Here is a 24,711-nt window from a genome sequence, read left to right as displayed (position 1 = left end):
TTAAGTGCCTTCGGTTCAAAGTAATCCTTGGGCCAAAATGACACTTTTTGGTGTGGCAGACGATGCCGCCGTTCGAAGCCAAGATCATCTTGCCCGGATTATGCAAGTCTCCTCATTTCCCTGCTTTACAAAACCCTTGCAGACAGATTTTTTATGTTTATTTATTTAATTTATTATTGATAACTTTTTGGGGGGGTGCCAAGCGGAGTGGGAGGAGGAGGATTCAGATCAAGCCACTCCTCTGCTCAAAACCGTTCAGTTCAGGGGTGCCCGGGCTGGCTCGGTCCATAGAGCATGTAGCTCTTGATCTCGGGGTTGTGAGTTCGACTCCCCACCCCCCCACCGCCCATTGGGTGTAGAGCTTACTGTTTTTTGTTTTTTGTGTGTTTTGTTTTTTTTTTTTTAGATTATATTTTTAAGTAATCTCTACACTAAGGTGGGGCTCTAACCCTAAACTGGGCGGTAGAGCTTACTTAAGCAAACAAACAAACACAAAACAAAGAAACAGACCCTTTGGTTCATTCGGATGTAAAGTCTTAACAATGATCATGGCAGACTGCAGCGGTGGCTGGAGCTGCCTGGCTGGTCTGTTCTGAGGAAAGGCCAGCAGCCGGATGGACCCGGCCAGGGCGGCTTACACCTGAGGCAGACTACCCCAGGGCACTACCAGAGGTGGAGGTCCGAGTCAAGAGCGTCTGTCCGCGGTAGCCAAGCTGATCTCAGCAGCAGCAAGGACCTGTGGTGGATTTCCAGGTGGAACGGAGCCGGGCCTTCTTAGCTGAGACACCAACAGGTGGTTAAAGCAGTGTTGGAACATCCAGGTAGCTGAATTCCAAAGTGAAATTAAAATATGATTCACGAAGGGGCGCCTGGGTGGCTCAGTGTGTTGAGTGGCCGACTGTTGATATCAGCTCAGGTCAAGATCTCAGGGTCGTGAGATCGAACCCTGGGACGGGCTCTGCACTGGGCATGGAACCTGCTTAAGAGTCTCTCTCTCTCCTTCTCCCCGCCCCCCCCCCACTCCCTGCTCTCTTGCTCTCTCTCTCCCTCAAAAAAAAAAAAAAAAAAAAAAAGTCCTACAATGATCCACAAGACCCTCATGATCTTACCCCCACCTAGGCACCTCTCTAACTTAATTTTGTACAAATCTTCAATGTTGCTCTGGACACAGGGCCTCCTTGCTATTCACACACAGTCCTACCTGGGCCTTTGCTCTAGCTGATCTCTGTGCCATGGATGCTTTTCCCCAGATAGCCCATGACCAACTCCCTCACCTCCTCCTAGCCTTTGCTCACAAAGCACCTTCTCAACGTGGCCTCTTCTGACCACCCGATTTACCACAGCAACCTGTGCCCCTAACTCGACTCCTGATCCGCTCTCCCTTCTCAATGTTTTCTTTTCTCAGTTCCTAACACCTACCGTACTAATTATGTTGTGTCCATTGTCGATTTTCTCCCAGTCCCTCTGCCCCTTCTAGGGGAGAGCACCAAGGAGGGAGCACCAAGAGGCCTTTTTGTTACCAATTCCCAAAGTGTCCGGCACAGCATATATACTCAACAAGCGCTTGTTGATTGGACGAACTCTCAGTGCCATCCAAGAGGAGATGCGACTCTACAAGGAGGGGCCAGGAGCCAGGGTTCGGCCAGGGGGAGGTGCAGAGTTATCTTGTTTGATCACAAAACAGGATCTCTTCGGTTGAGAAGTGCAGAACGCTCAGCTCCTAACAACCCCTGCAAACGGTTTCCTTCACCGAGATTTGACCAGACTCTAGCATAGCTTCTAGTAGCGTAAGGTTCTGTCCCTAAGAGTGACCTCCAGCCTGAGAACGTTAGACACCTGACACAGGCCCCCAACCTCTCTTTCTTAGGGCATATATTACATTGTATTTTTAAGAAGATTTTATTTATTTATCTGTGAGTGAGTGAGTGAGAGAGAGAGAGAGAGAGAGAGCTCGCACAAGCAGGGGTGCAGCAGGCAGAGGGAGAAGGAGCCTCCCCACCGAGCAAGGAGCTGGATGGGGGACTCAGTCCTAGGACATTGGGATCATGACCTGAGCCCAAGGCAGACGCTTAACCAAGCAAGCCACCCAGGCGTCCCTCTTAGGTCATTTATTAAAAAGGGCTTGCGATTGTGACAATGGATCTCTTACGACTCCAAAGCGTCCTTCTCAAGGACCGAGAGCCATTCCTTTGAGATGTGATCAGGAAGGCTGGGGCCTATCTCCCAGTCTCTGTTGGGAGGATAGCACCCTAACTTCAGCAGCTGCCAGCTAACAAACACAGCTGCCTGATAGCAGTTACACTGAACTACCGTTTGTAACTTTTCCCTTCTCTGGCTGTCCTGAGCCCCCTTCCTCTCATTCTTCCCTTAACACGTCCAAATCCCCTCTGCACAAATCGGAGTGGAGCTCAGCTCTTTCCCCCCTCCTGTCAGCGGTTACTGAATAAAATCTTTTTTTTTTTTTCCACCACTGTAACCATTGTCTGCTGCGTTTATCTTTGACAGAGGCCAAGTCGGAAAGGACCAGGGGGCACTGGGTGGGCCACCCTGTGTGCGGCGGGCTGGGGGGCAGTAGGAGGCTGACGGGCGCCTGACCCTGACCGCTAGGGCTCCCGGGAGATACACGACAGGCTGCGGTTGAAGGGCACTGTTGAGCGCTTTTCTTCATGTTCTTTCTTCAAAACTTAGCATGACGCTTTTCCTTCCAGCGTTCCTAGATCAGGCTACTGCATATTTTCGGAAGCCCTTTTACTCGGAAAGACACCAGAAATACACATCGCCACGAAGTCTTGTTAAGGCAGCTTAGCCCTTAACGTCAACCGGCAGAAAGGCCTCTCCTGAGTTTTCCATTAGATTTGAAAATGAGTTCCGAACGGGCGAGGACAAAAAGGGGCTGAAATTTTCTTTCTGCTGAAAGGAAGGTGAGACCAAACCCGAGCCCTGACCCGCCACCACTCCCGCTGGGCTCCGGGAGGCCCCGCCTTCTCGGGTCTCCCCTGCAGGTCCTGACACCCTCGCCGCCCGCCCCGCACCCCGCCTCCCTGCCCCCCAGGCATCCGCGGTCTCCGCGAGGACTAGGACGGCCGGTGTCCCAGAGCGGGAGACGGGGCTCGGGGGACGTCACGACGAGGGCGTGGCGTATGCAGAGGAGCAGGCGCGCAGAGGCTGCCGGGCCCGCCCCGCCCGGGCGCGCGGGTCCGGCGTGGGGCCAGGCGAAGGCGCCCGCGGCGGGTGTGCGGGCGGGTGGGGTGGCGGCGGGGGTGGTGCGGGGCGCGGGGGTCGCGGGGGTCGCGGGGGCGGCGGGAGGGAAGTGACCGTGTGTAAGGAGCGGGCGAGCGCGAGTGTGAGCGCCGAGGCGGGGCGAGCAAAGCATACTTACCTGGCAGGGGAGATACCATGATCACGAAGGTGGTTTTCCCAGGGCGAGGCTTATCCATTGCACTCCGGATGTGCTGACCCCTGCGATTTCCCCAAATGTGGGAAACTCGACTGCATAATTTGTGGTAGTGGGGGACTGCGTTCGCGCTTTCCCCTGACATTTTTCTGTGCTTGGAAAAGGAAGGCTGTGGAGTTCTGGGGGTGTCTTAGCGTCCCCTTCGGGGTCTTTTTTTTTTTTTTTTTCTTTTCCAGTCTGTGTGTGTGGGTTTAGGCTTGGGAGCTGTCTGGTTTTCATGCCGGTTGCGTTGCGATGCTTGGTGGCGATCTTGTTGAGGGGGGTTGGTTTACCGGTGTCTTTTTTTTCAGGAGTTACAAAATGTGGACTTGTTCTTGTGTTTGCAGCTGAGTTTTTTTTTCTAGGGAGTGTACGTGTACGTACGAGACGATGGGGACGGGACTTCTTCGCGGAAGAAAAGTTACCAAGTGGGTGCCTGGGGTCTCTAAGCGGGGTTGTGGTCCTACCTGCAGCGTTTGAGCTTGGAGGTGAGGTGAGGTGAGGTGAGGTGAGGCGGGGGAATGGTGTGTACCCTGCATGAGGTCGCTCATCAATTGAGAATCCGAGACCCAAGCGAGCCAGGTCACAGGTGGCTGGGGAGAGAGTTTGAGGCCCTTGATACGAATGCAGATTTATTCTTCAGAAACGACGCCGGGGATTTCAGCTAAGCACTGAGATCTGGAAGATGGGCCAGGAACAAGGCTCGCACGCAGAGTTGACAAGGTATGTTGCGGTGAAGCTTACAGGAGGATCCGACCCGTCGGAGTGAGTCCCTCCCCGGAGAGGCCGGGCCTGCAGAGCCAGCTGATCGCTACCGAGAAAGACCGGGGGGCGCTGTGAGTTCCCAGGTTGCGAGCCGTGGGCAGGCGGGGGGCTTTTCGGGAAGGTCTGGAACTGTGTCGTTCTTCCCGCTCCCAAGTAGATGTGAAGGTGGCCACTCCAATTACCAGTTGATTTTAGGATGAACTGTGTGTAGCAAATGGTGCCCTCAAGTCCTCTTGAGGACAAGTTCTTGAGAACTTCTATGGAATGAGTTGTATCTTGCCTGTATAACAGGATAAACTTTTATGGTTATGGAATGAAAGGTGTCCCCCCCCCCCCCGCCCCCCATTCGAACGTTGAAGACCTAACCCCCATGTGACTGTATGTGGAGATAAGGTCTTTAAGGAGGTAATAAAGCTTAAATGGGTTCATAAAGGTGAGGTTCTAATCCCATATGACTCGCGTCCTTCTAAGGAGAGACCCATCAGGGACAGCTGCAAGCCAAGGAGAGGCCTCGGGAGAAACCCAACCTTCTACACCTTGCTCCTAGGGGTACAGCCTCCAGAACTTGCACTGTTGTGTAAGCCCTCCAGTCGACGGTGTTTTGCATGGCGGCCCAAGCGGACTAGTACTCTGTCTGCGGTCTCAGGGGATTCCCTGTGGTGTACAGTGCAGTCTGGTTTAACGCTTTTTTTTCACAGAACTGTTTGCTTCTTTTCTTTCCACCTTTTAGGGAGGATTCACTGGGTTGGCAGGAGATTTCATTTCCCCCAACAATCTGGCATTGAAAGCAGGACTGGTCTGGCGGTTCTGGATTTGAGTGAGTCAGCTAAAATGTCCTGTGGCCACACAACAGGTCAGAGATGCTGAATTACTAAAAAAAAAAAAATCTCCGGGCTCCAAGGTGGCTCAGTCGGTTAAGGGTCTGCTTTCGGTTCAGGTCATGATCCCAGGCGCCTGAGATGGAGCCCCCGTTGGGCTCTCTGCCCAGCGGGAGAGTCTCCTTCTCTCTCCCCCTCTACCCCTTCCCCCTCATGTTCTCTCTGGACGCTCTGTGCTCTCTCTCTCAAGTAATAATAATAATAAAATCTTTAGAAATAAAATGTTTATACAAATTAAACAAAATAAAAAGGATGTTTCACTGTGTACATGTATTACGCACCGGTATGGTGATTCTTGATTGGTAATGCCATTTAATAGGGCCAGGCACGACTCCTCATTATGTGAGTTACTAGATTTAACTGGCCTGTCAAGAACTCTGTAGTGTTAACTTCACCAGTGTGGTTGTAACTTTACCATTATTATCTTTGCAGTTAACAGTTAGTTATATTGACTCAAACCAGTATGATAGCGAAGATGAGAGAAAGACTCACCAGTGGGGTTACTTATCCTACAGTGTTGTATAGTTAAGGGGATTCCTTTCTTCTATAAAGACCCGTCCAATCAAGGCAGTTAACAGAACATTTTCGTTTCAGATTTAGGGCTGGAGTATCTCTCTGGATACATATTAGTTTTACTTTGGTATTATAAAAAGGGTACTTAATGAAGATGGCTCACATTAGCTCTGCCAGTAATCACCAGTAACTGAATTGTTGGACTTAAATCCGATCATATCTACATACTGAGAGTGCAAAGGGAAGTAATTGGAAATATGTAACTATAGGAATCAATTCCTTTTTAGTTGTCTTCTGTACCAATGTCAGTTATTCTAGAAGACTTTATTTTTTTTTTAAGATTTTATTTATTAATTTGACAGAGAGAGACACAGCGAGAGAAGGAACACAAGCAGGGGGGAGTGGGAGAGGGAGAGAGAGAAGCAGGCTTCCCGCCGAGCAGGGAGCCCGATGCGGGACTCGATCCCAGGACACTGGGATCATGACCTGAGCCGATGGCAGACGCTTAACGACTGAGCCACCCAGGCGCCCCTATTCTAGAAGACTTTAGGGGTCAAGTCCTTGTGAAAACCATAGTCCAGTCCTCCTGAAGGTCTGGCTTCACTTGGGAAAGCATGAATCCAACTGTTTTTTTCTTTCACTTTGATAGCAAATAAGTGACCCCAGTCAGCCTTTACCAAGTACAGCGGCCGCTAGCACAGCTTAGAGGCACTGAGGCAGGTGCTCCCTAGGCACCAGCATCCAGAACTGAGAAATGGGCTACCCTTGCTTTACAGGCTAATCCCAATTTCTGAGTTGACTCCACTAGCAGCACCTTTATTTTCATGACAAAATAAGTGGAAAAGTTTCTCAAAATTTGGAAAAAGTTGAGGGAATGACGATAGGTGACTTCATTTCTTCAAGATATTTTTTCCTAGGAACCAAACCACAGGATCTAAGGAATGATCATGCAAAGTGTTGTCAGTGCTTTTGCCTGTTCTGTAAAAGCTGAAACCTACTGTCTACAATACCCGCCTAGTCCACCAAATTTTTTTTTTTAAAGATTTTATTTATTTATTTGAGAGAGAGAATGAGACAGAGAGAGCATGAGAGGGTCAGAGGGAGAAGCAGACTCCTTGCCGAGCAGGGAGCCCGATGTGGGACTCGATCCCGGGACTCCAGGATCATGACCTGAGCCGAAGGCAGTCGCTTAACCAACCGAGCCACCCAGGCGCCCTAGTCCACCAAATTTAATTTTTTTTTCTGTAGACTGGTTTACTGCAAAATTGGGTGACTTTGAGGTTGTAACTTTGTAACACTTTGCAGCCTTTAGCTGACAACATGTCCTAAATATCTTATTCAGTCTCACAATTATTTCAATGTGTCTGCTGAGGCCTTATGGCCCTTTGAAGCTAGGAATTGTAACAAAGCCAATTCACATTGGCTTTTAGTTTGGGAGGCTATCAGCAAATCATCTACATATTGAATAATATGTCCCTCTGGTGGGACATATTTCTCTAAGTGTTCCTATAAATGACTAGAGGAAATAGGAGAGTCCTGATTTCCTTGAGAAATCCTTTCCATAAATATGGGATTCCACAAGGAAAAGCAAAAAGAATTTCAGCTTGTTCACCAGAGGGACAGAAAAACAAGTAGTACATAGATCAACTACAGAAATGAGCTTTGCAGATGACAGTCCTTAAAGTCAAGATAATTGCAGAGTTAGAAATTATAGGAGTTAATGGAGTAACAAATTTATTTTTCTAAGTTCTTATACAAATCTACGTATTGGTCAATCATTTTATCAAATTTAAATTACTTCCTTATAGACTGAGGAGTGCTCTTTTAAAATCATTAAAATATCTTGTTTTTCTAATTCTTTCATCACTTTTTTTTCCTTCTCATTGAGTTCTTCACAAAGGAATGTCCTTTTGGTAAGTTATTTTTATTGATTCTATATCTTTAATTAAATCAGTACCATTATTACCTAAACTCAACTCCACACATCAGTTTCTTTCAGCTCTGAGTGCTTTTCCAGTGCAGTGTGAGACTATCGCTCTCTGCCACAACTCTTTTATTTCAGAAGGCATAGTTAGCAAATTAGGAACTTTTTTCTCCAGGGAGCTTCACAAATATTCCATCTATAATACAGAGTATGGTAGCCTTTAATTTCCACAGCAAGTCTTCTCCAGCAGGTTAACAGGAGAATCAGAACAAAGTAAAAACTTATGTTCCTCAGAGGACCTATCTATATAGGAGCTGCAGAGGAAAGGAACAAGTAGGAAGGTGACCTGAAAAACCAACAACCTATATTGGTCTCTCATCAGCTAAAAAATAAGACATTTTCAGGAAATTGCAGAATAAGTAGCACCAGTATCTAGAAGAAAAGGTAAGGCTCCTATTAGGCCAAGGAAAAGTTGTGGGTTTTTTTTTTAGGTTGTTTTTATTTTTTGAGGGAGAGAGAACAAGGGTGGGGGCAGAGAGAGAGAGGGAGAGAGAGAATCTTAAGCAGGCTCCACACTTAGCACAGAGCCTATTGTGGGGTTGGATCCCATGACCCTGAGAGCCGAAATCAAGTCAGAGGCTCAACCGACTGAGCTACCCAGGCGACCCCCCCTCCCCCCACAAAGAAAAGTTTTTGGCACACAAAGTTGGTTAACCATTTCACACCTCTGAGATTCTCTCAATCATTCAACTTTGAACCATATACTAATTATTTATTTCTTAGCAGAGGGTTTTGTCCTGATTCCTTTGTTCTTGAAACTTCTTCATTCTCTGGAGTCTCTTTCTAGAATCCCTGTTCCTATGTCTTGGCTTGTTCCACTAATGACATACATATAGCTTTCCCTTCTTCCTTTGCTCCCTTCATAGGTTTTCCAGAGTAGGGATTATTCCCTTATTATTCTGAGTAGCTAACAGCAGCAGTTTTAAATTCCTTCATTTCAGGGTGCCTGGGTGGCTCAGTCGGTTAAGCATCTGCCTTTGGCTCAGGTTGTGGTCCCAGGGTCCTGGGACTGAGCCCTGCAGGGAGCCTGCTTTTCCCTCTCCCGGCTGCAGACCCTCTCCCTCCGCCCCACTCATGCTCTCTCTCTCAAATAAAATATTAAAAAAATAATAAATTCCTTAATTTCTTTTTCTAAAAGATTTTATTTATTTATTTATTTATGAGATAGGGAGGGGCAGAGAGAAAGAATCTTAAGCAGGCTCCATGCTCAGTGTGGAGCCTGTGATGGGGCTCAATCCCACAACCCTGAGATCATGACCTGAGCTGAAATCAAAAGTCAACAGACTGAGCCACCCAGGCACCCCTCCTTCATTTCTTATCTTCCTTTAGATTGTCCCCCAAATTGCATAGCTGCTGAGGAGATGTGAGCAATAGTGTCCCCTTGCCATCCTGCCACCATTCCCTGACTTGAGTTTGGATAGTCAGTAAGAGAGCTGAGAGAAAGGTGGTTAGATTGAGAGAAATTTTGATTTGCACCTGGATCCATGCCCACACATTGAGAAATTTCAATCAGCAAACTGCTGCTGGAAATCAGTAGGGAACTTGAGGTCTTCTGGTACACCACTATAATTTCTGCTAGCTTACCTGTAGCAGGAAAGGCTTCAGTATGCCTCTGGGTGGTTCTCTAAAGGTCTTAGTTCTTCCGCATTACGGCGGGTGGGGGTGGGGGTGGGGAAGATAGTTGGCTTCCCTTGGTCGTGAATACTCCTTGATGTGGTAGGTCACCTGGTCCCCGTGGGCTTGCTCCATCCAAGGAACACAGTCTTCTGGTTGCAGAATCCCACAGAGCAGCCAGCGCACAACCCCCCCCCCCCAGTGGAGCTGTTACCTGAGACCGCTCTGCGAACTTCAGTGCCTAGGGCACTGAAAAGCCTTCAAATGATAACAGCCGAAGGACAAGGTGTTGGAGGCTGAGTGGCTTCTCAATGGTCTTGGCTTTGCTTGTAATCTGGATTGGTAGGGCTGGTTTACTTCACACCAGAAAAAGAAAAATATAGAATTAAATGGAATGTTAGGTTTTTTAAGATTTTATTTATTTATGAGAGAGAGCGCGTGTGCCCACGAGTAGGGGGGAGGGGCAGAGGGAGAGGGAGAGCCCCATGGTGATCGCAGGACCTGGAGGTCATGACCTGAGTGGAAGGCAGCTGCTTACCAGACTGAGCCACCCAGGTGCCCCTGGAATGTTAGTTTCTTTTCCCATATTGGATTTACAGCCTAAGCTCCTTGGTTTGCCTTTTTCTAAGTGACTAGTACAGCTGTTCTCCAGCCTTTGGCTTTCAGAGGGGACATAGTCTTTCATCCAAGTTCTCATCACACCCTGATCATAGCTCTACTGTCCCAACTATACGGTCTATGGCAGGGGACTCTTGGAGCTGGAATCTAACATGGCTAGGACTGGAGGCACGCAAATCTGTGCCTCAAACAGAGCAGGTAACTTATTACCAGTAAAGAATTTGTACCTTCAGGGGCGCCTGGGTAGCTCAGTCGTTAAGCGTCTGCCTTCGGCTCAGGTCATGATCCCAGGGTCCTGGGATCGAGCCCCGCATCGGGCTCCCTGCTCAGCGGGAAGCCTGCTTCTCCCTCTCCCACTCCCCCTGCTTGTGTTCCCTTTCTCGCTGTGTCTCTGTCAAATAAATAAAATCTTTAAACATTTTTAAAAAAATAAAATGTGGAAATCTTTCTAAAAAAAAAAAGAATTTGTACCTTCATCCTCTTTCTCTCTTCCCAGGAGTTGATTTGAGGCTGGAGGACCAGAGGGAGCAGGGGCAGCAGAGAAAAGAAGAGGTTCTGTGAAAGAGAAATTGCCATTCTCACAGTTTCTCTTCCATTGTTCTCCATTTTTCCTTCAGCCTATCCAAATAACTTTTAACTTTCCTCTTAGAATGATATTAATCCTATACGTACCAGTAGTTCATTCACTTGGGGTGAGGCTCTTCTAAGAACTTCCACAAATACATTAACTTATCCAAGTCAGAGGAACCCTCCTCAGTCTACACATCTGAATTATTGTATGCTTACCCATTCCAAATGAGAGATTATTTAAGAGAAAGACTTGCCTCCGCAAAATTTCTGGCTTCCTATATTTTTCCATCCTCATAGCTCAGAGTGTCCCTTGTGGTGTCTCTCCAGATCAGATGGGGGCCCCCAGATGTGGGGCGCTGATGGGGTGGAAACTGGTGGCATGGGCAGTGATAGATTCCACGTGAGGCAGAACAAAAGAGAAGTTTAGCGAATACACTACAAGGGAGTGGAAGGCAGGACAGCAGAGGACAGGCTGTCTGGGAGGAGGCAGTGGGTAGGGGCTGTTTTTTAAAGAGGGAGAGTGAGGAGGTATTGGTGATATATAGAATTTTCCCCTTTTTTGGTAACTGTGCCTGGTTATAAGTAACCCATTGTTTAGTTAGGGCCTAGAGATATTTTGAGGTGGGTTACATGATGGGCCCATCTATTAGCCAGGGGGGTCGCTGTGGGCCCTTTCTACCTACCATCACTCAAGTCTGTTCCTCTGAAAGTGACCTCTACATTCCTGACAGGATTTTAAAGCATATATTACCCATTCTTACTCAATATCTTAATATTGGAAAGGCTGAGAAAGATACAAGGGAGCAAGGGAGACTTTTTTAATTTTTAAAGATTTTATATATTTGAGAGAGCGTGAAAGAGCACTAAGGGGGAGGGCAGAGGGAGAAGCAGGCTCCCCGCCAAGCAAGGAGCCCAACGGGGGCTCCATCTCAGGCGCCTGGGATCATGACCTGAACCGAAAGCAGACCCTTAACCGACTGAGCCACCTTGGAGCCCGGAGATTTTTTTTTTTTTAGTAATTCAGCATCTCTGACCTGTTGTGTGGCCACAGGACATTTTAGCTGACTCACTCAAATCCAGAACCGCCAGACCAGTCCTGCTTTCAATGCCAGATTGTTGGGGGAAATGAAATCTCCTGCCAACCCAGTGAATCCTCCCTAAAAGGTGGAAAGAAAAGAAGCAAACAGTTCTGTGAAAAAAAAGCGTTAAACCAGACTGCACTGTACACCACAGGGAATCCCCTGAGACCGCAGACAGAGTACTAGTCCGCTTGGGCCGCCATGCAAAACACCGTCGACTGGAGGGCTTACACAACAGTGCAAGTTCTGGAGGCTGTACCCCTAGGAGCAAGGTGTAGAAGGTTGGGTTTCTCCCGAGGCCTCTCCTTGGCTTGCAGCTGTCCCTGATGGGTCTCTCCTTAGAAGGACGCGAGTCATATGGGATTAGAACCTCACCTTTATGAACCCATTTAAGCTTTATTACCTCCTTAAAGACCTTATCTCCACATACAGTCACATGGGGGTTAGGTCTTCAACGTTCGAATGGGGGGCGGGGGGGGGGGGGACACCTTTCATTCCATAACCATAAAAGTTTATCCTGTTATACAGGCAAGATACAACTCATTCCATAGAAGTTCTCAAGAACTTGTCCTCAAGAGGACTTGAGGGCACCATTTGCTACACACAGTTCATCCTAAAATCAACTGGTAATTGGAGTGGCCACCTTCACATCTACTTGGGAGCGGGAAGAACGACACAGTTCCAGACCTTCCCGAAAAGCCCCCCGCCTGCCCACGGCTCGCAACCTGGGAACTCACAGCGCCCCCCGGTCTTTCTCGGTAGCGATCAGCTGGCTCTGCAGGCCCGGCCTCTCCGGGGAGGGACTCACTCCGACGGGTCGGATCCTCCTGTAAGCTTCACCGCAACATACCTTGTCAACTCTGCGTGCGAGCCTTGTTCCTGGCCCATCTTCCAGATCTCAGTGCTTAGCTGAAATCCCCGGCGTCGTTTCTGAAGAATAAATCTGCATTCGTATCAAGGGCCTCAAACTCTCTCCCCAGCCACCTGTGACCTGGCTCGCTTGGGTCTCGGATTCTCAATTGATGAGCGACCTCATGCAGGGTACACACCATTCCCCCGCCTCACCTCACCTCACCTCACCTCACCTCCAAGCTCAAACGCTGCAGGTAGGACCACAACCCCGCTTAGAGACCCCAGGCACCCACTTGGTAACTTTTCTTCCGCGAAGAAGTCCCCATCGTCTCGTACGTACACGTACACTCCCTAGAAAAAAAAACTCAGCTGCAAACACAAGAACAAGTCCACATTTTGTAACTCCTGAAAAAAAAGACACCGGTAAACCAACCCCCCTCAACAAGATCGCCACCAAGCATCGCAACGCAACCGGCATGAAAACCAGACAGCTCCCAAGCCTAAACCCACACACACAGACTGGAAAAGAAAAAAAAAAAAAAAGACCCCGAAGGGGACGCTAAGACACCCCCAGAACTCCACAGCCTTCCTTTTCCAAGCACAGAAAAATGTCAGGGGAAAGCGCGAACGCAGTCCCCCACTACCACAAATTATGCAGTCGAGTTTCCCACATTTGGGGAAATCGCAGGGGTCAGCACATCCGGAGTGCAATGGATAAGCCTCGCCCTGGGAAAACCACCTTCGTGATCATGGTATCTCCCCTGCCAGGTAAGTATGCTTTGCTCGCCCCGCCTCGGCGCTCACACTCGCGCTCGCCCGCTCCTTACACACGGTCACTTCCCTCCCGCCGCCCCCGCGACCCCCGCGACCCCCGCGCCCCGCACCACCCCCGCCGCCACCCCACCCGCCCGCACACCCGCCGCGGGCGCCTTCGCCTGGCCCCACGCCGGACCCGCGCGCCCGGGCGGGGCGGGCCCGGCAGCCTCTGCGCGCCTGCTCCTCTGCATACGCCACGCCCTCGTCGTGACGTCCCCCGAGCCCCGTCTCCCGCTCTGGGACACCGGCCGTCCTAGTCCTCGCGGAGACCGCGGATGCCTGGGGGGCAGGGAGGCGGGGTGCGGGGCGGGCGGCGAGGGTGTCAGGACCTGCAGGGGAGACCCGAGAAGGCGGGGCCTCCCGGAGCCCAGCGGGAGTGGTGGCGGGTCAGGGCTCGGGTTTGGTCTCACCTTCCTTTCAGCAGAAAGAAAATTTCAGCCCCTTTTTGTCCTCGCCCGTTCGGAACTCATTTTCAAATCTAATGGAAAACTCAGGAGAGGCCTTTCTGCCGGTTGACGTTAAGGGCTAAGCTGCCTTAACAAGACTTCGTGGCGATGTGTATTTCTGGTGTCTTTCCGAGTAAAAGGGCTTCCGAAAATATGCAGTAGCCTGATCTAGGAACGCTGGAAGGAAAAGCGTCATGCTAAGTTTTGAAGAAAGAACATGAAGAAAAGCGCTCAACAGTGCCCTTCAACCGCAGCCTGTCGTGTATCTCCCGGGAGCCCTAGCGGTCAGGGTCAGGCGCCCGTCAGCCTCCTACTGCCCCCCAGCCCGCCGCACACAGGGTGGCCCACCCAGTGCCCCCTGGTCCTTTCCGACTTGGCCTCTGTCAAAGATAAACGCAGCAGACAATGGTTACAGTGGTGGAAAAAAAAAAAAAGATTTTATTCAGTAACCGCTGACAGGAGGGGGGAAAGAGCTGAGCTCCACTCCGATTTGTGCAGAGGGGATTTGGACGTGTTAAGGGAAGAATGAGAGGAAGGGGGCTCAGGACAGCCAGAGAAGGGAAAAGTTACAAACGGTAGTTCAGTGTAACTGCTATCAGGCAGCTGTGTTTGTTAGCTGGCAGCTGCTGAAGTTAGGGTGCTATCCTCCCAACAGAGACTGGGAGATAGGCCCCAGCCTTCCTGATCACATCTCAAAGGAATGGCTCTCGGTCCTTGAGAAGGACGCTTTGGAGTCGTAAGAGATCCATTGTCACAATCGCAAGCCCTTTTTAATAAATGACCTAAGAGGGACGCCTGGGTGGCTTGCTTGGTTAAGCGTCTGCCTTGGGCTCAGGTCATGATCCCAATGTCCTAGGACTGAGTCCCCCATCCAGCTCCTTGCTCGGTGGGGAGGCTCCTTCTCCCTCTGCCTGCTGCACCCCTGCTTGTGCGAGCTCTCTCTCTCTCTCTCTCTCTCACTCACTCACTCACAGATAAATAAATAAAATCTTCTTAAAAATACAATGTAATATATGCCCTAAGAAAGAGAGGTTGGGGGCCTGTGTCAGGTGTCTAACGTTCTCAGGCTGGAGGTCACTCTTAGGGACAGAACCTTACGCTACTAGAAGCTATGCTAGAGTCTGGTCAAATCTCGGTGAAGGAAACCGTTTGCAGGGGTTGTTAGGAGCTGAGCGTTCTGCACTTCTCAACCGAAGAGATCCTGTTTTGTGATCAAACAAGATAACTCTGCACCTCCCCCTGGCCGAACCCTGGCTCCTGGCCCCTCCTTGTAGAGTCGCATCTCCTCTTGGATGGCACTGAGAGTTCGTCCAATCAACAAGCGCTTGTTGAGTATATATGCTGTGCCGGACACTTTGGGAATTGGTAACAAAAAGGCCTCTTGGTGCTCCCTCCTTGGTGCTCTCCCCTAGAAGGGGCAGAGGGACTGGGAGAAAATCGACAATGGACACAACATAATTAGTACGGTAGGTGTTAGGAACTGAGAAAAGAAAACATTGAGAAGGGAGAGCGGATCAGGAGTCGAGTTAGGGGCACAGGTTGCTGTGGTAAATCGGGTGGTCAGAAGAGGCCACGTTGAGAAGGTGCTTTGTGAGCAAAGGCTAGGAGGAGGTGAGGGAGTTGGTCATGGGCTATCTGGGGAAAAGCATCCATGGCACAGAGATCAGCTAGAGCAAAGGCCCAGGTAGGACTGTGTGTGAATAGCAAGGAGGCCCTGTGTCCAGAGCAACATTGAAGATTTGTACAAAATTAAGTTAGAGAGGTGCCTAGGTGGGGGTAAGATCATGAGGGTCTTGTGGATCATTGTAGGACTTTTTTTTTTTTTTTTTTTTTGAGGGAGAGAGAGAGCAAGAGAGCAGGGAGTGGGGGGGGGGGCGGGGAGAAGGAGAGAGAGAGACTCTTAAGCAGGTTCCATGCCCAGTGCAGAGCCCGTCCCAGGGTTCGATCTCACGACCCTGAGATCTTGACCTGAGCTGATATCAACAGTCGGCCACTCAACACACTGAGCCACCCAGGCGCCCCTTCGTGAATCATATTTTAATTTCACTTTGGAATTCAGCTACCTGGATGTTCCAACACTGCTTTAACCACCTGTTGGTGTCTCAGCTAAGAAGGCCCGGCTCCGTTCCACCTGGAAATCCACCACAGGTCCTTGCTGCTGCTGAGATCAGCTTGGCTACCGCGGACAGACGCTCTTGACTCGGACCTCCACCTCTGGTAGTGCCCTGGGGTAGTCTGCCTCAGGTGTAAGCCGCCCTGGCCGGGTCCATCCGGCTGCTGGCCTTTCCTCAGAACAGACCAGCCAGGCAGCTCCAGCCACCGCTGCAGTCTGCCATGATCATTGTTAAGACTTTACATCCGAATGAACCAAAGGGTCTGTTTCTTTGTTTTGTGTTTGTTTGTTTGCTTAAGTAAGCTCTACCGCCCAGTTTAGGGTTAGAGCCCCACCTTAGTGTAGAGATTACTTAAAAATATAATCTAAAAAAAAAAAAACAAAACACACAAAAAACAAAAAACAGTAAGCTCTACACCCAATGGGCGGTGGGGGGGTGGGGAGTCGAACTCACAACCCCGAGATCAAGAGCTACATGCTCTATGGACCGAGCCAGCCCGGGCACCCCTGAACTGAACGGTTTTGAGCAGAGGAGTGGCTTGATCTGAATCCTCCTCCTCCCACTCCGCTTGGCACCCCCCCAAAAAGTTATCAATAATAAATTAAATAAATAAACATAAAAAATCTGTCTGCAAGGGTTTTGTAAAGCAGGGAAATGAGGAGACTTGCATAATCCGGGCAAGATGATCTTGGCTTCGAACGGCGGCATCGTCTGCCACACCAAAAAGTGTCATTTTGGCCCAAGGATTACTTTGAACCGAAGGCACTTAAAAACCAGCAGGTAGGCGGTTCGCAGCCGCCTACCTGGTGCGCGATCCAGTGGGTTTTCCCCTCCTCCGCTCCGCAAGGCCTCGGTCGCCCAACCCGCGCGTGGGGTTCGCCAACGCCCCTCCTCCCCTCTTACCCGCTCCCCCGCCGCGGACCGGGGTCGGCCCCACCGTAGGAGGGGGCCCCGGGAGGGGACAGGAGGCCGCGGGTGAGAGCCCGGGCCCAGGCAGCTCGACCATCGCGCCCGGGATGCCGGACCCCCCGCCCCGCGGCCGCCGAGCGCAGGGGACTCGAGGCCCCGCGCGGAACGGGCGCCGCGGCGACGTGGGCTCGGCTCTTCTCTGACAGGGCCTCCGACCGCGCCAGGGCCTGCTGGACGTCCGGCACGCCCGCGCCGTGGCCTCCGTCATTTCAAGAAAAAGTAATGACCCGGGCCCGCCAGCGCGCACCCTTCGATAGCTCAGCTGGTAGAGCGGAGGACTGTAGACCGCAGAGGCGTGGACATCCTTAGGTCGCTGGTTCGATTCCGGCTCGAAGGACGCGCCTGACGCTTTTGCGCCGCCGGGGAAGCCACCGCCCCCCCTAGCGCCCAGCCCCACTTCTGCCCGGCCCAGGCCCCCCGCTCGGCGGCCCGAGGCGGGAAAACCTTCACGCACCGCCTCCCTTACTCGGCTGCGGGTGTGCTGCCGCCCGGGGAGCGCCCCGGCGCCTTCCTGCCGCGGGCGGCCCGCACCGGCCCTGCGGCGCTACCCGTCCGCGCCGCTCCTGCCTCGGCTCAGCGCCGCACCGCCCCACGCCCTGTGCGCTCGTTTCCCCCCGCACCCCCACCCGCACCCCCCCGCGGCTCCCGCTCCAGACGAGGAGGTGGGCCAAGAGCGTCTGCCCTCCGCAAGCCCGCGCGGCTGACAAGCGGACGGGTCATCCCACGGGGCAGGGACATCCTTCCTGACGACTCTGCCTCTCGAGCTGGGTCTCGGTCTCCTGCCCTGCCTCCGGGGACGGTCACTGCTTCTGTCTCTCCCAGCTGCAGTCTGTCTGTCCGTCTCCTCCTTGTCTGGCTTTCATGTGGTCTATAAACATACAGACTTACGGAGACCCGAGAGCCTCTTCCCCGACCAGCTTAACCTACTCGTGGGACAGAACTGTCACCTTGAGGTTTTCCAAGCCATCGCCCATCCCATCGTGCGCCTGCATCGAGGCTGACGTTGGCAGAAGCGAAATGCAGCAGGGGCCTCCGTGGGCCTCGCCAGTCGCGATGAGAACTTCGGAGGCGCGTTCAGGGTTCCGTCAGTGTGAGGACGGCGTGCGGCCCGAGGACACTTGAGTTTTCCCGCGCCCTTGTAGCCACGCGGGGCGCTGGTGTTCCTGCCGAGAGAGCAGTGACTGCTCACACACACTCGGTACAAGCCACCTACCTACTTCGCCGGGGGGTGCGGTAAAAGCCCCCCGCCCCCCCCCCCCCCGCACGGATTCCCCGATTCTCCGGCTACATCTGATGGAGGGAGACAGAAATAGATGGAAGTATTTCCATCCCGCCCGCTTTCCGGCCACTGACCGCTGGGGTCTCCACCTGTAGAAAGGGGTGGGGGTGGGGAGGGAGATTGGCAGCAACAGCACAGGCTTAGAGCTCAGAGGGAGCCGGAGAGTCGGGGCAACGAGGGCTGAAGGCAGGGCGCAGAAGAGTGGGGGTAGGGGTGGGGTGGGGCGTGGGCAGCTGCCCTCGTGGACCGGCACACAAATTCACCTCCTTGGCCGGCCTGTGGGCTCTGACCAGCTGGCTGACTTAGCGCTGGGCCCTTCAGGCTAAATTGGCAGGGCCTGAAGAGCAAGATCCTGAGGCCCAGCCAGAGAGCACCCAGGAGAACATGGGCTTCACCTTGGGGTCAGAGCCAGGTTGTTGGCGGGGGGTGGGGGGGGGGAGTGGGGGCGGTGGGGGGGAGTGCAGAGAATAGCGCCAGAGAATGGTCCTCCTCGTTCTCCTCCTTCCTGTGGGAAGGAGACTCCACAGGCTCAAAGTACAGGTGGAGTGCATCACAGAGGGGACCGGTAGCGGAACCCCAATGTGAGTGTGGCCCTCGGGAGCCTCAGGGACCCAGCCACTGCCATCCCTGACCTCGGAGCCCACGGGCCCCTTTTCGGTGTTGCTTCTGCCTCTCAAACTGGAGACTGTTCTCTCCTCTCCTCCCCGGCTTCCTCTCCTGGCAAGCTCCTCTTAAGAGGTTCTCTCTCCCCAACCCAGTCTCAGTCCCACTGTCCTACTGCTAACTGAGATGGACTGAGCCAGACTCTCCACGGGCTCAGGAGGCCCTGCCAGGGAAGCCCAACAGGTGATGACCTTCAGGAAGACTCGATTGCTTTGAAGCCACAGAGAAACCCCAGCCTCTAAGGTCATCATCTGCAGAGACCAGCGGACAGGAACCAAGGATAAAACCTTAAGACCTTCGTGGGATGTGGCCCCTGGTGAGATGTGGAGGTGTGGCATCCCTGGGGGACCTAGCTTTGGTGCTTTGGGGAAACAGCAGGGTGAGAGGTGGAGGGGGGGCAGTGGCTTTTTGTGACCAGCAGATGCAAGTGTGGGCCCCAGCATGGCCGACCCTTCCTGGCTGGGGTGTCACGGAGAGCGGCAGGCGGCTTCCAAGGTACTGCCCCCCATCCTTGAAGGTGCAGAGGTGCCTGCTACCCAGTCAGGCAGTGGTGACACAGTCAGTCACGGGAAGGCTCTGCACCTGCGGCTTGCTGGGCCTCTGTGGGACTCTCAGTGGGTGGGTGAGCGGTCTGGGGCGTGCACGCTAGATGGGAGCTGAAAGGCTTTGTTACAGTACCCGGAGCCAGGGCAAGGGGTCCAGCCGGCACCGGTATTGTCTCCTCTCGGCTCCAGGAAGTCCAGAGAATCTCGACCTGTTTCGGGAATCCAGGTCGGTGGGCAGAGGAGGGTCAACGAAGCCACCACCACCATAGCGCTTGTGGCTCGGTCTCCACCGGCTGGTGAAGTCCGGGAACGCGTAACCTGTGCCAAAAGGGAGAGCAACGTGGGGCGACTAACATGGACACGGCCGGTACCCCGTCCGCAGCTTGAAGAGCCTTCCCTACCCTAAACCGTTAACGCCCGTCGTAGAGATGCCAACGGCGAGCAAAAAACAACACATCAGAAAGAAAAAGACGAACTTTCGAAGCCGCAACGCGCGTAAAGCACCGGGCATCATCACCCTACCCCATAGCAACCACCGCTAAAGGTCAGTGGGTGGAGCTCATAAAACACCACAAAGCCTAATCTTTCGCACACCGAAATGATCAGGGGAAAGCGCGAACGCAGTCCCCCACTACCACAAATTATGCAGTCGAGTTTCCCACATTTGGGGAAATCGCAGGGGTCAGCACATCCGGAGTGCAATGGATAAGCCTCGCCCTGGGAAAACCACCTTCGTGATCATGGTATCTCCCCTGCCAGGTAAGTATGCTTTGCTTGCTCCCCTCGACGCTCACCCTCACGCTCGCCCCGCTCCTTACACACGGTCACTTCCCTCCCGCCGCCCCCGCGACCCCCGCGACCCCCGCGCCCCGCACCACCCCCACCGCCACCTCACTCGCCCGCACAACCCCGCGGGCGCCTTCGCCTGGCCCCACGCGGGAACCGCGCGCCCGGGCGGGGCGGGCCCGGCAGCCTCTGCGCGCCTGCTCCTCTGCATACGCCACGCCCTCGTCGTGACGTCCCCCGAGCCCCGTGTCCCGCTCTGGGACACCGGCCGTCCTAGTCCTCGGGGAGACCGCGGATGCCTGGGGGGCAGGGAGGCGGGGTGCGGGGCGGGCGGCGAGGGTGTCAGGACCAGGATGGGAGATCCGAGAAGCCTGGTCTCCCAGCTCTGGGCAGTCGAGGGCCCAACTAGAGAGTGACCCCACCTTCCCTTAAGCGAAAAGGAAGTTTCAGTCTATTTTGTTTTAGCTAGCTCATCCACACTGGAGAGATTATTATGAGGACATTTCCCCCTCCTGAAAATGTGTCCTATACGATTAATGAGGTTGAAGCTAGCAGAAAATTTAAAGCTTGTTTTTCAGAGAACAGTTTCTCCCTCTAACCCCACTAACAAATCTACTAGCTGTCTCTGCAGAAGCCTGGATTCAAGGTCAACTAATATGGTTCTCTAGCCTCTGACCTATATTGCTAACCCAAGGTAACCAACCCAAGACCCCATCCAGTTTATACCAGCTCTTGGAGCATGCCCAGAGCCCCTTCTCCATATCCTAAGATAACCTCCTGATGTGAGGGGCTGAATTTTGCTTTTTTTCTGATGTTAAGTCTCCACGCACAGTGAACATGGGGAGTATGTTACATACACACTTCCTAAAGGCGCATGCTCCATCTTTCCTCTTGCATAGTCATAAGTTTCTCTGCTCTTTTCATCAATATGTATGTAATGCAGCCCCTATGATTATAAAAAACTTGTTCTCTCCCCCTTCAGGGAAGCGGATTTGTGGCTTGCTCTCCAATCTCCTCCTTTGGCTGCCTCTCAAATAAGCCCCTTTCCTTACAGCATACCTGATGTCTCAGTGATTGGCTTTGTACGCATCAGGCAGATGGACTTGGGTCCAATTACACTCCCCCGCCCCCCCTTAAGCGCTTAAGTATAGGATTTCCCCCAACCAACTTAACAAGGATCATTTTTTCATGGTATCTTCCTGAGTAAGCCTGTCATAAACTACTTCAATATATGAACTTCTTCAACATACACAAGTGAGCCTAGTAAAACCTAAAGGAGGGGCGCCTGGGTCAGTGGGTTAAGCGGCTGACTCTTGATTTTGGCTCAGGTCATGATCTCAGGGTGGTGGGATCTAGCCCCAAGTCTGGCTTGCCCTGGGCATGGAGCCTGCTTTATTTATTTATTTTTATTTTATTTATTTATTTATTTTAAAGATTTTATTTATTTTTTTGACAGACAGAGACAGCGAGAGCAGGAATGCAAGCAGGGGGGAGTGGGAGAGGCAGAAGCAGGCTTCCTGCCGAGCAGGGAACCCGACGTGGGGCTCGATCCCAGGACCCTGGGATCATGACCTGAGCCGAAGGCAGACGCTTAACGACTGAGCCACCCAGGCGCCCCTGGAGCCTGCTTTAGATTCTCTCTCTCTACCTCTCCCTCTGCCCATCGCTGCCTCTTTAAAAAACAACAACAACAACAAACCAAAACACCCTAAAGGAAAATAACAGTCAAAGAAAGAAAGGAAAGTCTAACCTTGAAGACAGAAAACCAGGACGAAGTGCAAACTTCATCCACTGAGCAAATCATGCAGTGGCCAAGTACATAATGCTGCTAAAAGGGAAAGTATTTTAAAACACCTGAAAAAAAACGTAAGTATACTATTATGTTTTCTAGTCTATTCACAATTGCCAAAACATTCCATTTAATCTGTTCAACTTTCTCTCTCTCTCTCTCTTTTTTTTTAGTAGGCTCCATGCCCAGTGTGGAGCCTAACACCGGGCTTTAACTCATGACCCTCAGATCAAGACCTGAGCTGAGGTCAGGAGTCAGAAGTTAAACCGACTGAGCCACCCAGGGGAGAATTTTGCCTTTAGATGGTGAGGCGGACACAATTTTTTAGACTGTAAACTGGTAACTTTCCTATCTCTGCTACTCTGTCCATGGAGAGGTGGGTCTATTTCTTCCCCTGGAAACTGGAATGTAGTGACTTGCTTGACCAATCGAATGTGGCAAAAGTGTTGTTCAGGGAATTCTGAGACTCGGTCAGGAGAAATTTTACCGCTTCCATTTGGGTCTCTGGGAACCCTGTCTGGGAGACTTGAGATACCATGTAAGAAGGCTGACTACTTTGAGGCTGCTATGTTGTGAGGAAGTCCAAGGCTTTGTGGAGAAAGATGCATAGAAAGAGAGATGCATAGCTAGTCCCTAGCTGCTTCAATCTCAAACTGAGGCCCCAAACACAGGGAGCAGAGTAATGCCTGCCAAAGTTGCATACTTGTGCTCAAAATAGATGACTGTTACTGTTTCAAAGCTCTCAGGTTTTGGGGTGGTGTTTTTGTGCCGTGCTAGAGAATGGAACAGGGAGACAGAAGCAAGCAAACAAGTAATATGAAGTAGAAGAGGAAAAAAAAAAAAGTGGTTAAGGGATAGAGAAGATGGGATGGAGAGAAGGGACTGGGGTTGAGGGCTTAAAGGTTTTGACAAGGGAGTCAAGGAAAGCCTCTCTGCTACATACTCCTACTTTTCTTTGCTTGCTCATCATGTGCACACAAAACTCCCCAACAGCCACTCCAAAATGGCAGTCTCATTTGGCAATTCCCTGAGTTTATTTGTCCTGTTGTAGGTCCTAGGACCATAGCCAACTCCTTAGAACCCCTAACTCTCGATTTTAAGTTTATGGGAATCAGTAAATAATGACCCAATTTTGAGGAGCAGAACGAACATACTGTAAAGGCATATCCCCCTGAGGAGAGCCATGAGTCCCAGAAAAGAGAAAATGGGCTCCCCAACAGGTACCTCCTCGACATCACTGTGACTCGGGGAGAGTGTTCTACTTCTCAAAAAAGTTGGGTGGAACAACAGTTGAAAACCAGAGAAATCCATGGCATGTGAATGGTACATTATCCCATACGAGTTCAAAGCAGAGAAACATCCCCTACAGAGGGAGAATCTGAAAAGGCATTGTAGAAAACGTACAGAGTGAGTTCCCATTACTGCAGCATCTCATGGCTGAAAGGTATCCTAAAAGGTCATTCTGTCTAGTTATTGACCCATCCGTTGCTTGCAAATGGATCTTGAAGGATAGGTAGGGTTTGGATAATGGAATTTAAAGTAGGAGAGGGAGCTCCAGGGAACAGCATAAACAAAGAGCATAAACAAAGGCCTAGTGTTGGAAGGCATGACACATAGTCTTCTTTTCCTTTCCTTTCCTTTCCTTTCCTTTCCTTTCCTTTCCTTTCCTTTCCTTTCCTTTCCTTTCCTTTCCTTTCCTTCTTTTCTTGGACATACTCTTGAATCAGCAAATTGTGTTGGATATGTGTAGGGATATCAGTTTGGCATGATGTTTTGAAGCATTGTGGAGAGCCAAGAATACAGCAAGATAAGATGAACAGATCAGCAGGTAAAGGTGAACTATTAGGACTTTTTAAAAAATATTTTAAAAATTTATTAATGAGATAGAGTGAGAGTGAGATCGAGAGAGAGCATGAGCGGGGCGCGGAGGGGCAGAGGGAGAGCGAGAAGCAGGCTCCCCTCTGAGCAAGGAGCCCAATGTGGGACTCAATCCCAGGACTGTGGGATCATGACCTGAGCCGAAAGCAGACACTTAACCGACTGAGCCATCCAGGCACCCCAAACTATTAGGACTTTTTAGGAAGGTAATTGTCCAGACCAAAGCTGTGTTGGAAAGGGTTACTCTGCCAGTAGAGAGTGGCAGAGACTGGAGAGGCAAGAAAAGCAAACAAGGCTGTCAATTAGGAGAGTATATCAGTAGTCAGGGTGAAAGGTGGGGAGATGGGATGTGCATGAAAGAGACGTTACTAAGCGAGCCATAGGACTTGGGAATCGAGGGCTCATGGAGGGACAGAGGAAGGAGTCAACCAAGATTCAAGTCTATAGGAGTTGTAAGGATGGAGGAAGTGATATGAGCAGAAATCAAGAGTCAAAATAGCTATTTACTGAGGTATAGAAATGGGGTGGAAGATGCTGAGTTGGGTTTGGGCTATATTGATTGAATGGCCAGTGGGGCAGCGGTGGAGAGTATTTACCCAGGCAACTGGAAATCCATTATAGTACCTGAGGAGAGGGCAAGGACCAAATAAAACGGGTCGTTATCTGAATGGGATCATGAAGAGGGACAGGAGCTTGAGAACAGGCCAGTACAGAAACAGGGCAGCAAACAGTTTCACAATCAAGTGGCCTTATCTCAAGTTATCATCTACCTCATCTCAAGTATTGAGCGGAAGCGGACAAGGGCCAATCAAAAGTTGGAACTGAGAAGAGGCCAAGAAAAGGTAATTAGGAATTAACTGGTGACAGCCTAGCAACTTTTCAGTAGACAGTCGGGCCGAAGTGAGACCGAGGAGCGAATAGTGGTGAAGGTGAGATAGCCGCGCGGTAAAAGAAGGCAAAAGGGCTTGAGGCTTGAAGGTTGGAGGGACAGCAGGTGTCAGTGTCTGGGGACCTACTGGTCCAGATTTCTGGCTGCATGTCCCTCAGCATCTAGATTTCTGCTTCTTCACGTCACGACGTGAGACACTGCACATAGAGCGCTCATCTCGTAGACTGCCAC

The 24,711-nt window shown here is 51.3% G+C and overlaps 1 long non-coding RNA gene and 4 other non-coding genes across 5 annotated transcripts; 2 read left to right on the top strand and 3 right to left on the bottom strand.

Annotated features, from left to right (window-relative positions):
* The first annotated feature begins 3,371 nt into the window (after positions 1-3,371).
* Positions 3,372-3,535, top strand: LOC144378914 (U1 spliceosomal RNA). Its single transcript, XR_013440867.1, has one exon. It is a non-coding gene; the product is annotated as a U1 spliceosomal RNA (small nuclear RNA).
* A 5,215-nt stretch (positions 3,536-8,750) lies between these two features.
* Positions 8,751-13,163, bottom strand: LOC144378844 (uncharacterized). The gene is made up of 3 exons (XR_013440664.1): positions 12,192-13,163; positions 10,277-11,532; positions 8,751-9,543 (listed from the first exon to the last, which is right to left on the bottom strand). It is a non-coding gene; the product is annotated as an uncharacterized LOC144378844 (long non-coding RNA).
* On the bottom strand, positions 12,919-13,082 carry LOC118523142 (U1 spliceosomal RNA). The gene has a single exon (XR_004910956.1). It is a non-coding gene; the product is annotated as a U1 spliceosomal RNA (small nuclear RNA).
* A 3,735-nt stretch (positions 13,164-16,898) lies between the features above and the next one.
* On the top strand, positions 16,899-16,988 carry TRNAY-GUA (transfer RNA tyrosine (anticodon GUA)). Its single transcript is given in 2 exon segments — positions 16,899-16,935; positions 16,953-16,988. It is a non-coding gene; the product is annotated as a tRNA-Tyr (tRNA).
* A 2,753-nt stretch (positions 16,989-19,741) lies between these two features.
* On the bottom strand, positions 19,742-19,905 carry LOC118523145 (U1 spliceosomal RNA). Its single transcript, XR_004910960.1, has one exon. It is a non-coding gene; the product is annotated as a U1 spliceosomal RNA (small nuclear RNA).
* Positions 19,906-24,711: the final 4,806 nt, after the last annotated feature.

Source organism: Halichoerus grypus, chromosome 8 (assembly GCF_964656455.1).
Source record: "Halichoerus grypus chromosome 8, mHalGry1.hap1.1, whole genome shotgun sequence".
NCBI classification, from domain to species: Eukaryota; Metazoa; Chordata; class Mammalia; order Carnivora; family Phocidae; genus Halichoerus; species Halichoerus grypus.
The sequence above is the reverse complement of the archived record's forward strand: the minus strand, read 5'-3'. Positions and strand labels throughout refer to the sequence as shown.